Source organism: Lonchura striata, chromosome 11 (genome assembly GCF_046129695.1).
Source record: "Lonchura striata isolate bLonStr1 chromosome 11, bLonStr1.mat, whole genome shotgun sequence".
NCBI classification, from domain to species: Eukaryota; Metazoa; Chordata; class Aves; order Passeriformes; family Estrildidae; genus Lonchura; species Lonchura striata.
The window spans coordinates 19716914-19729847 of record NC_134613.1 but is presented as its reverse complement, the minus strand read 5'-3'; positions in this window follow the sequence as shown (position 1 = coordinate 19729847).

Genomic DNA, 12934 nt, shown 5'->3' with positions numbered 1-12934 from the left:
TGACTTTCCCAAGGAAGCAAAGCAGCCCGCACTGCTGCCTCCATAAGGGCTGGCACCTTCCAAGGGGGTCAGACCCTGAAGTTTTTCTGGGGAGGCCACTCTCAGGCAGACATGGCCTTTCAAACCCAGATGGCAACAACTTTGAGACTGAAATCTCTTGCTGCCCCACAGAGAAAGAGCAAAGGGAAGTTTACAAAAGGCCCATATGTGTCTGAGTCATTTTAAGCAGCTCAGGTACCGACACACCTCTTCCTTATCCAGAAACCTCCTCAGGGAAAGAAGGAGAGACATATGTTTGGCCTCTGCAACAAGCTCTTATCTTGGCAGGAGAAAGCTATTGATGTTCATGTTTCACATTTCTGGCGCCCAAAACAGGTTCTGATGTTTAAAATGAGGCAGCGGTGGAACCTGTTTTAAATATGTAACAGTCTCGGAAAGGAGCAGTCTAATCACTTCATTATCCAACACAGCAGAAAATGGTTTCAAACCCAAACTTGGGAGAGGGGGGCTTAGGGAAACCTTCTCCAACAAGACATTGCCAGCATTAACCCTGGTATTTATTGCTCATTTTAACTGTGGTGCACAGCAAGCATTTTCTCAGCCTCGCATTGCAAGAATATATAATTCATATGCTTAATATTTAGTCTCAGCTCTCCTTGCATATGTTACAGAGCTGGAGACTGTTTGTGTGTTTGCTATATATCAGTTGACACCTCTGTAAAATCTTTATATTGAATGCCTTTGGCAACTATATGCCAAATAATAGCATTACCATTTGTAATTTTCTTAGCTGCAGCTTTCCTGTAAGCTTTGCTCTATGCATGACAAGTAGGAAGGATTTAAAGAGCTTTATTGGTTCTCAAGTCTTCCTAATGACCTTTCCACGCTTTTGTAAGTCAAAATAACTTTTTTTTCCTTGTCTCCTTGTGCATTTTCAAGTAAAACAGCAAGAGCTCTTAAGTAAATAAGTAAGAAAAGCAGGTAACCAGTGCCTCTGCCCCAGCTTTAACTCTGTTCTTCCTCTCTTACTTCACAATCAGAATCCCCTGGTGTCACTCAGAGATTCTGTTGACTCTTGTCTTGCAGATGCTTTTCTTCCCTCACTCTCATCTTCAGATCAGCTCATTATATTAGCTATGCTGGAAAAAGAAATAGAAAAGACCCCGTGAAAGATCGGGGCCCAGCGGTGCTAAGCACTGTACAAATAACACAAAGGCTGTCCTTGCCTTGGGACTCGCCATGCAGGATTTAGACAATATGCCACCAGGGAATAAATCAATAAATGGAAAGGAGAGGAGATATGTTTATACCTGTTAATGATTATGTGGAGTTTCAAGAGCCGTATTATTTTCTCCTTTTATAAATTTTTCTTGTTTTCACCGAAAATGTCTCGGTGTTTCCCTGAATTGTCAGCTTTTGTTGTGTCTTCTCCATTAGGGCTGTGAACTTCTCAGACCTAGGACTGTGTGCTGTTCTTGTTTAGTTAGCACCAGGTACATTTACAGGGCTGTGTATTTGCTTAATAAAAATAAATAACCAGCAGAAGTTTCAAGCTCAGAATTACTCCAGACACAGCATTTTCCTTATTGCTTTGTCTTGTGGAAAACAAAGTACATTTTATCCTACGTTTATCATGTAGCTTATGTGGTGGTTTTCATTTTGATGTATGGCACACTTTCTAATGTGTCTCCCCTCATGTCTCTTTATTGCTAAAGTGTTTTGGTGGAAAAGTATATTACAAACAAATAAATAACTTTCAACTCCTGTCACTAGTCTAGTGAGAGAGTCACAGGCACAGGCTAGTTGGGTCCATTCATTACAAAGCCTTATTCATGACTTTATGGATATCTTTTTATTTTTATTTTAATGAATGCCTCTCACAGCTTTGTCCTAGCAAATATTCCTTTCCAGGTCTTATTTTCATCTATCCTTCCAAAGGGATATTCAACCCAGTCCAAGACACCTCAGAAACAAAAGCAAAATCCAGTCTGGTTTCCCCACAAATAAAATGTTGGGTCTTGTTGAGGGTAGGGGAAAGGAGAAGGAGCAAAGAGGGAGTGAATGGGAACTGGGCTGCTGGCTTGAATCTCTTGCTGGTTTTTCAGAGAGGGATGGGAACAGTGACCACTGCTGTTGCAATGACCCCTTTTTATCCCCATGATACCTTCCACTCTGGACAGCAACTGCTGCCTATGTCACATCATCTGTGAACGTTTTTTTCTAGAGTTCTGAGAACACACCACCCATCAGCCATGGTGCAGGGTGGCACCTTGGCCCAGGCTCAGCCTGTACTAAGGCTGGGTTACTGCTACAGAAAGCCAGATTCAGCCTCAGGTTTGAAACAAGCAGAGAACCAAGAGTTTAGAAAACAAGGAATTGTGGACCATGGTTTATTGGGGTGGGCAACTGTTTTGACAACCTTGACTGGTGTTATTTGCAGGCTGCTTGGGGCATGACAACGAGCTGGCCACTGGCAGCCAGGGCTTAAACCTAATGAAAATGAGTTTAAATGCATGAAACTTTCTTTGTCCAGTTAGGAGTGAAAGACAAAATCCTGGCCCAAACGTAGCACCTGCAAACCTTCATTAGTAGCACAAATCTGTTCTTGGTAACACAACAAAGGAGCAGGGGCAGGAGGTGCAGGTTGCACACACAAGCAAGCTCTGTACTCAGCAGGGACAGGATCTCACCCCACCCCTGCTCTCCACCATCACCTTCCTGCTCTGGAGCCATGAATGTGCCTGAGGTTGTTTTACATGGGCCAGGTTGTACATGCAAAACTCCACGACAAGCCTATTAAAAGTGTGTTAAATTTCAATGCTCCTGTTTAGGCTCCTTCACCAAGATGTGGGCACTAATTTATGGCAGCTGCTGGGACACAAACCTATGGATGAATTGAAGAAGAGAAGGAGCCAGGCAAAGGAAAACAGAGAGCATGGCATGGGAATTCCTTTGGACAGGTCTTAAGCCTAGGAATAGCTCTTTGTTTGGTTTTGAGAACTTTCTATGAAAATACAGTTAGAAAATTAATTTATCTCCATCCTCTCCACTCCCTGCCCCAGCCCAATTGTGTGAAAAAGCAGCTTTACCATAAACAGATTTTACTATATCAGAGTCAAATTTTACTACATCATTATAGGAGTGTTCCACTGGGTAATATGACTGGCTGCCCTATCAGAAGACCAGTGCTAATGCCATAGTGAAAACATGCCATCACACTTCCCCAATAAAAACTTTTATTGTATCCCAGCGCACATTAAAAACAACACTAACTGCATTAATACATTGTAATTTACTTTTGTATTATGGAGCAAATGACAAACCTGGTGCTAATGAGGTCATATTTTCCATTACCCCAATGCAAACTCTTGGTTGATCCAGTCCTTGGAGATTTCCAAATGGAACTTGGGAACATTTGTGTGTGCACATGTATGCACAGGCACACAGAGGGTGCACATGCTGGTAAAGGATGCTTCCATTGTCAAATGGGCTGGCAGAATATGATTTTATTTTAAACTACTGCTTTTGAAACAAACACTTAATTTTAATTGCTCTGACATTTGCATTTTGTTCACAAGGCAGTCTTTAACAACAACAAAAAAAAGATTACAAGCAATCCCATCACCAATGGTGGCTTTTACTTGTGAAGCCTCTTTCACACTGTGGTGAACAGAAATGCAATTCTTCTGTGCTGCAGAAGATGAGGCTGAACAGATTCTTTAGGGATTGCTTATATTTCAAGTGCAATTATTTAGGAAGCTGTAAGCTTTCCGTTTTATTTTGTCATGAGCGGAATGTTAGAAGAAAACTCATTTCTCAGGAGATACGGATGATTCTTTATTTCTAAACTTCCTGTGGTGTTTTCTTAATGATGCTATTAAATGATTAAGCTTTTCTTTTATAAATTAAATCACCAAAATGAAATCATTAAGGCTCTCTCAGTTTTATTAAGCATAGTTATTTGCCATCATGTGTAAATTCACTTAAGTAATCATCTACACTATCTGCTTTAAAATTGTGCTGGCAGTACCACAGGGAAAGTCAGTTCAGCATGGTGGATGGAGATATTCAGCTCTCCTCATTTCAGAGGGCTCAAAATACCCTGATGAGGGAGAGGAACGGGTTTATATGAGGAAGGCAAAGCACTGCCAGGGGTTTAGTGAATGGCAGTTCCCAATTCCTGGCACTGCAGCCAGTCTCTGGTTGCCACCTCTGGAGCTTCTGCTATGCAAATTGTAACGTGGGCATGCACACAGGTGTAGCCTCCTCCCTTCCAGGGGACACAGAAATGGGGGCTCCATCGAGTCACATTAGTTAGCAAATTACTTTGTCTTCATTTTCCCTCCAGTATCTTCTCTTCCCTCCCCTCTGTTTCTCTTTGCTCTCTGCTATTTGTTCTTGCCACGTCCTGGTCTCTGCTGATGAATTAGTCTGTTGCTCAGGGAGAAAATTGATCTTCACTCTTACAGAAGTTGCAAGACAAGTTATGCTTAGTTCAGGCTGTGGTATTTTGCTAGCCTGTGCTAGGATGAGAAATAGTTGGTTCTGAGTATATAGACTTGAACTGCAGCTACAGAAACTGAAACAGAGACTTGCTGGTATTTACATTTAAACGCTTCCCTTTAGCTCTTAAAACTGCTGCTCATTTTTAATGATGTTTTACCAGGGAGGTCTTCTTTCTGGAAGGATTAAAAGGAGAAAGAATAGGAGATACTTTCAGAGGAGAGGGGAAAACTGTATTTTTGTTACCTTGCACTGCAACCCGTGGATGTTGTCAGGACAGAAGTGGTGAGGCAAACCCATGGGGTGATACCAGCATCCCAATTACTCTTCCCTGTGCCTAGGACAGCAAGGAGCAGCTGAGGGAGGTGGAGTTTGCCCTGCTGCAGTGGGACAGCTGGAGAGTCCTGGAGTTGTCAGAGGCCAGAGTCCTGCCCTGGCTTCACACAGAGCAGGTTTTGCTTTTGGCTGTCCCTCCTCTGGCCACTGGAGAGGATGGAGATACGGGGATGTTCAGTACCTGGGTTTGAGGTTCACAGTCACAGGGTCAATGTCCCTCTGGAGTAGTTACGCCTCCATCAGCCGTGACAAATGTTGTGGATTTATTTATTTTTATTTTTAAACCTACTGAAACTGTGAAATATAAAAATAGGGAGGAATGATTTTTCCCCTCATGTCACTTTTCAGTTTCATTAGTAAGTATCCCCAAAATCCATTCTGCATGTGCTCACTTTATCACTTTTGTCACTTCCTGACAGATAAATAAATACATTTTTTCTATTTACTTAATCACATGTAAGTGATTCCATGGAAGCATTCCTGAGGTGATTATATCCATTTACCAACATTTTCGATTGTAGAAGCTGATAAAAATAATGGAATTTCAAAATAATTTAAAAAAATCCCTCTGAACAAAAACTAGGTGTTTAAAATATATTGAGTGCAACTTCTAATATCCTCAGATTAATTTTTGTGTGGTTCTTTCTTATCTTGATCATTAATTTGACGAACCTGAGAGACCCTTGCAGAATAAATTTATATGGAAGAGCTTGATGTTTTTTTTGCTATTACTGTTGACTCATTTTGTTATTCCTGATGAGGAAATTTTGCATCTAATATGCCTCATCAATTTAAGATTCTTTACCTGAGTTTTGCCTCTTTTTCTTCAGGGAGTTGCTTATTTACTTGGATTTCTCAGGAAGCCAAACACTCAAGTAAATAAATAGTTCTCAGTTGATGGTAATGTTAATAAATAAAACCTGATTTACATTATAAATATATTTATGTATACATATCTATTATATACTTATAAACAAATACTTATATGTTGTTAATACATATCCTGATTTTAAAATAGACTGAAATATATGAAGTGCTTTTAAATTTGATGTGGAAAGATATTAAAACAAATGAAAGTCAGTAGTAAATCTGGGACAACATTATTGCAAACCTGATGCAGATATCTCTGTTTTTCGCTGAGAAGCCTTTCTGTCAGAGTAGTTTTGGCTGAATTTCCAATGAAAGAATTTAAACTACAGGAACAGTAAATTTTTTTACTTGACAGAAAACATTGTTATGTAGACAAATAACTGGCATGCCAGTAAATAAATGGAGCACATTTTCCAAACATCAATAGATGCCTGGGCAAAAGATATTTTAACAGGAACAGATTTTTTTTGTGTGTGTGCAGTGGCTCCTGTATAGTGTTTGGAAAATGTACCCATATGTCTACTCACAAATAATGTTCACCTGTAAGGAAATGCACACCAGGTTTATGGATGCTATTGAGTATTCCCAGTCCTACCACTATGAATAATGATGCTTACATGCCCTCAAACATGAAAAATGCTCATCTGAATGCACTGAAATAACCTGACATACAGATTGTTGACATTATTTTTTAAAGAAGTATTCACATGTGGAGTTGATGGCATTATCCCAGCCATGTGCCAGTGGAAAGAAGAGTTTTGGGAACTTAGCAGAAGACCAGTTGTCAAAGTTGGCTAAACCTGGGGGTCTGCTTCAAAGCACCCAGGGGAGAGCAGCAAGGCTGAAGATTTGGATTCCCCAGGGTGGGCAATTGCTCACTGCCTTCGAGACAGGCTGCAGGGCCTTAGGCAAATAACTTTGCTGCCTGTTGCCTCTTTTACCCCATTTGTAAGAGCTGACTGGGTATAATTATGAATCTGTTGCTTTAGAAGATAAATTAGCTCATATTTGCAAAGCAGGTGGAGGGAGGAAAAAAAAAAGAGCAAGTTACCTCTGGTCTTTTCACTCCTCTTTTCACCAACTGCCCCTTGAAATTGCTTTCCTTTGCTAGGAGGAGATGAAGAGATGCCAGCTGCTGCTCCTTCCTGACATGCAATGTTCCTCTGAGCATTAAAATGTGCTGACCTTTTTAGCAAGGTTGGCTGGTGCAAGGCAGAGCGATCCAGGGGAGGCAGTGGGAAAGTTCTGCTCTAGCAACAACAGGTAGCAATTTGGCTTGCTGTGCCTGCATCCAAATTTTGTCTGTGGATTTGAGCCCCGTTGCTAGGCGGATACTATTTTCAAACGCTTAAGGAAAGCTTTTTGAGTGTAATGTGCGCTTCTCTCCTTCAACATTTAAAGACTGCAGCAGTGGGAGAGGCATGCGGCATATCTGTAAAAGCCTGAAAGCTGATGAAATCTCAGTTAGATCTGTTATCTCCCAATGCTTTAAAGGTCTTCAGCTGGGAGATTAAAGAACAAGGTTACTGTGACAATTTGTTTACACGCAGGGAGAGATTAAGATCTCGTTGAAAAGGAATAAAAATAACATCATCTTGAGCTGTCACAGCATGAAACCCATTGTAATCAACACTGGTCTGATTTCAGGGATAATTTAAGACCAATTTATTATCTTAATTAAAAATAAGAAGAAGGGAGAATTCAGTGTTTCAGAAGGCAGTTGGACTGCTAAACCAGATGCCTCTGGAGTATCTACATTTTACACAGTCAGAAACTTTAAAGGTGTTCTGAAAAGGAAGCCAAAACCAGATGATAGAAGCATTTCAGTCTATCTTAATAAACATTGTAGTAATCATACAGTTAACGACAGAAAAACAACTCCAAAATTCCTGAGCATGCTAAAAAATGAACACAGAAAGCATCCCTTTGCAAACGGATGTTCTGATCCTGTGTGAAGCAGGTGGAAACAAGACAAACACATACACAGAACCCCCTTTGATTATGTTTCATGCATATATTTTAGCTGCTTAGTTACAATAATCACTGAATATTCCTCCTAACTGCTGTTCTTGAAATTTAAAATCCATGACTCCTGGTATCCAAATAAATGCACAGGCAATTCAGAGTTCAGAGAAGGGTTTGCTGTGTATCACAGGCAATGGATATCAACCACTATTCAAAAAAGAAAAAAAAGCTATTTCTACTTTCTAATTTGTGTAAAGTAGAAAGATTCTTAGCTCTCTGAATACAGTGGAGGGGAGAGAAAAAAAATGGATTTGCCTGGAATGTTTTTGTGGTGCTTTTGCACTTGTTTTTAGCAAGCATTCATATGGTTATTTCTATCTTGCATGCTCGGAAAAAAGCAACTTTAAATTTGTTTTTCATGATCATTCACCCTTGGAAGCTGATGATACAAGTTGCTATATGCTCACCCAGCTGGTGGAGGATCAGGTGACTCAAATGGCAGAGCTCCTGGCACAAAGAACAAATTTTAAAGACAACTAGGGAAAATGAAATTTACCACAAGTGTATCTCTTACATGGAATTTGAATCAAATCTGACAAACAGTGTTTGCAGATATCTCCCTCGGAGAAAAAGGTGGGATGGGCCAGATAAATTAGTCACTGCAATTTCCCCAGATCTCCTGTCTCCTCAGGTCAAACCCACTGGACAGCCCTTGGAGGTTCTGTGAACTATTGCAAGATTCTGAAACACACTCAGGCTTGGGTCAAGTAGAAAGCTGAATCCAGGATCACCACAGCCAAAAAATGGGGTTTGCTGGCGACTTCTCACCTCAGTACAAAATAAGAAGGACTTGAGGTGGTTTTAATGGGTTTTTAATGGGTTTTAATGGGTGGTTTTTAATCTGCTGGATCCCAGTACACCAAGGCTGGCAGACTGTGCTGTCTGCTCCCAAAAAGGAAGACTTTTGAGCCAACTGCTGGTCCAGTGTTTCATTACCCAGAGCTAAAAGTTCTACCTAGGCAATGACTCAGATGCCAAAATAGGGGTCTCACTACCATCTAAAATCCCTTATGATACTTCACCTAATCTAGAGCTTCATCTCAATGGGAACAAGCCTCATACAGGTCCCTTAATATATTTGCCAGCCTTGGATGTCCTTGGCTCCTTAAATTGACAGTAAATATTTATATACAGGCACCTGAGTATTCCCCCACCAACCTGAATCCTTCTTGCTCCAGTTTACTTTCTAGCCTAGCCAGTAGGGCTCTGGAGGGCAAATTTTTTCCATTTTTTATCCTTTAAATATCTGAATACCCTCAGTTAAAACAACTGTGTTCATTTGGTCTTTTTCCACAGGTCAAAGCTCTGCTCTTCCTCTAAAGCTTTCCCCAGCCAGTGGGTGGAGGTCAACCAGGAGTCTGGCAGGCAGAGCTCCCACTTATATGTACTAAAGTCACTTTTGCTTTGTCCACAGCATCATAACAGTGTTCCCTTCTCCTTATCTTGGGATCTGCTCAACTCCTCACAAACTTTAATGAGGCATCACCACTTCCCTTGGCTCACTCTGTATTTGTGTACCTTATTCCTCCTCAGACCTGGACTTTGGAATTTTCCACAGGGACCAGTACACTGTTCCCCTCGCTCTAATTTATCAGTAAATATTTTAATTTCTCTCCTTCTTTCCAGAGAGCTTGCTGCCCCTCCCCAGCCCCGTGTGCTCTGAACACTTAAAAAACAAATTCTTTATTTCACCAACTTTAAGGAACACGGTCTGAGGACAGAGCCCAGGGGACCCTGATCAGTATCACTTTTCATTTTGACCCCTGATACATTACTTCTTCAATCCCCATGCTTCAGATATGCTTCTCTACATGGTCCTTTCATCCACTCGCCCCTCTTGGAGAGTCATTTTCCCGGAGGTTTGGGGTGTGGTGGAAAGGCACAGATTTCAAAGCCACATGTCACATTACCCCAGCAGAGGATCTGACTGTTTATTTCCCCTCTCCCATTGAATTCCTTTGTGCTGGTGCCCTGTGTATAAAGGCAATATGAATAACCCTGGGCCATGTGCAGGGGGAGGTTTCTGTGACTCACACTACCATGCTTTTTTCTTCCCCCTTTGCTGCTGTATTTCCTAGTGGTGCATGTCCTCACTCCTGGCTCTCACCACAAAAGGCAGCAACAATCAACCAAACCTCCGAGTGAGTAATCTGCTCACAAAGAGCCTTTTGAGCTCACAAAGTAGTTGCAGGAGGAAACGTCCCACTGGGGAACCAGGTGGACAGCAAACATTCGCTTTCCATTACAAATGAGTTCAAGGGAAATGGAGTCACCCCAGCATGGGATGCCAAATCCGTATCCAAAGCCACTTCCCACCATCCACGCTAAACATGCTTCCCTTTCTCTCGCTCCCCATCTCCCCTCCTTGTTTACAAACACGTTTACAAGTACTTGATAGGTGACCTTATTTACTTAGTAACCTGTGGATTCATTTATCTTGAAATTAGCAGGTAATGAACTGGAAACCCTCAACAACCCTCCCACTAATTAACATGATAATAAGATTGTTTTGCTACAGAGGTACAATTAGCATGTATGAGCTAGAGGGGGAGAAAGATCAATAAAATGTCTGAAGGGTACTAGGAACCGGTCTCAAGAAGAGAACAAAAGAAAAGAGCTTTATGGGGTTACAACAGCAGCAATCACTTACAGACCTGGTGCTTTAAAGATATCCAGAGGAGTGGTCCTCTTGCCACTAGATTGCCTGCAAGTAGGCTGGGAGGAGCTACCTGCATCCCATCCTCCTCGCCATCAGAGTAGATTAGGGATGTATCAGGAGTATTGCAGTCAAAAGGTAAAAACTTGTGAAGGAAAAAAAAAATAAAGTTTGGGAAAAGTCCAAAACATATATATGGCATGTGTGCATAAAACAAGGCAGGTGTTTCGTGGTGAAAGGGAATGATGGAGAGTCATTTAGTGCTCATAATCATGAAAAAGGGCTCCAGGATGTTGTGCTGAGAAACCCCTCTTTGCCATTCAATTGACTTTAAGGAGATTACTTGGGTAAATAATGCTTAAACATAAATCTTCACAGGATCATGCCTTTACACAGGGAACTGAATTGGAAATCGTGAGAAAAAAAAATTGCAAAACTGTTTTAATGGGCTGTCTTGGCTAAGTCAGATCAGTTTGAGTGAAGGGAGTTAGGGAGAACTCACGTGAGAGGGTGATGTGCAGCTAGAGAGACACTTTGTCACCAGGGATGTCTGTCTCCTAAAATCCCTGGCTAGGGGAGAGAAAAGTGCACCAAAACTGGGATGTTATTATTTTCCAGAGCAAGCAATATGAAGAAAATGAAATTATTTTTTCTTTCCTAGAGTCATAGTTGCTTGTCTGCTAATATATTTCTATCTACATGGGCTGGATCCATGGCTGTGCTGAGGAGAGAGATGCACATCTGAGATGTAAGATATGGACAGAGGCAAACATGGCACAGGATTTAACAGGCTAATGGGGAAAAAAAGTATGGGCCTACAGTCATGTTAGTCTTTCACAGGATCTATCCTGTGAGTAAGTCTGTGTGTGAGAAAATCCATACTTAAATATTGAAAATAAAGTAAAAAACTAAATATTGAAAATAAAGTACAAACCAGCCCTCCAGCACTTGGTGCACTGTCTGATGTCAAGCTGAAGAGCCAGAAATTTGTACTGCTGCCCTTTTAGCCAGATATTTCTGGATAAACAAAAAAGTATCTTTCTGCTTGAAGGAGCTTGGTTTAAAACTCTTCAGGTCTTAGTTAAACTCAATTTTTTAAAATATAAGTTCCCATAGATATATCCTCTACACAAAGCCATATTTTGCCCCAGATGACTTGGGAAATGAGATCATTCACAGTTGCTTGACGTAAATGGGAGGTGCTGAAGGCTCAAATCTGCCCCCAAGCTCTTTCCCTCACATCTGGCTTAACCCCACATCTGTCCTCCCCATCTGCACTGACGCCTCCTGTCCCCTCCCAAGCCTTACATTGCACAGCACATTTCAGCACAGAAACTGCAGAGGAATTTGGGATAGTCCTGTGTCTGGAATACAAGTCTTCAGGTACCACTGTGACAACTCCTGTGAATATTTTACCATGCGTGTGATTTTTGAGTGAATGTTATTCATCAGTCATTTGAGCTCACAGAATATTGTCTCATGGCATTCTTTGGAGTGCGAAAGAGGAAGGAAAACTATTAATTACTTTTGATTGACATTTTCCATTTGTGTGTGTGTGTGTAGGGGGGGGTTGTTGTGCATTTTTTTCATAGAACCTCAGGTTTGAATTGGGTAAACTGACACCTTGCAATCTGATCTGACAGCCCTGCTTTGTGTGGGAGTTTGTACGACTCCAAAATTTCAGCTGTGAGACTTTCTGCGTGAGCAGTCATTTTATTAGAAGTTTTGACACCTCTCCTAGCAGGGATCAGTGCCCGCTGTGTGAATGGAAACACCAAAAAGAGCATTGTGTGATGCAGAGTGGGAAGGGAATAAAGGAACTTCTGTACCCAATCGCTGAAATTAGCTCAGATAAAGATCTTTGAGGACCTTCAAAGTAGTAATAGTGAGACATTAGGGCCATCTCAATGTAATTATTGTCATGGATTTGTATTATAGTTTAAAAATCACAGATGTCCACATAGTTTTGTTGGATTTTGTTTCTCCCTTTGAATCTGCCTGTTTTCCAGGAGTTTGTGTTTAACTGTTTATTTTTTTTTTTCCTGTGAGAGGACAGCAACATCTTTGGTTTGTTCCAGCTTTTGTGGATTGAAATTTGAAATTTGATTTGGCAGTGCCTGCCTCTGAAACTCTTGTCTGTACTTGGATGGGGTACAGCAGCTGCCTCAAGTGGCCCAGAGCTCACTGGTTCTTTGGATTTGTCCACTTCTGTTGCAGCTGATGGGACAGATGAAAGAAGATACTGTTGACTACAGGATTTTGCATTTCTGAAATAAAGAAGCAACTTCACAAGTGTCCTGCATCCATGTGGGGTGCAGCTGGGTAAAGGGAGTTGCTCAAGTGAAAAATGCATCAAGCAGAGACTGATTGGAGTAAACACTGTGAAATGCAGGGATGTGGATCAGGAGGAGAAATGTAAAGGGGCTGCAGCTCAAGAGACTGGTGCAGCCCTGGGAGTAATGCATAGACAGCCCCTGCAAAGCCTCCCAACTGTTTTTACTTTGTCCTCCTTAGCTAAAAAGTTGTTTTTGTGTTTGCCTGAAC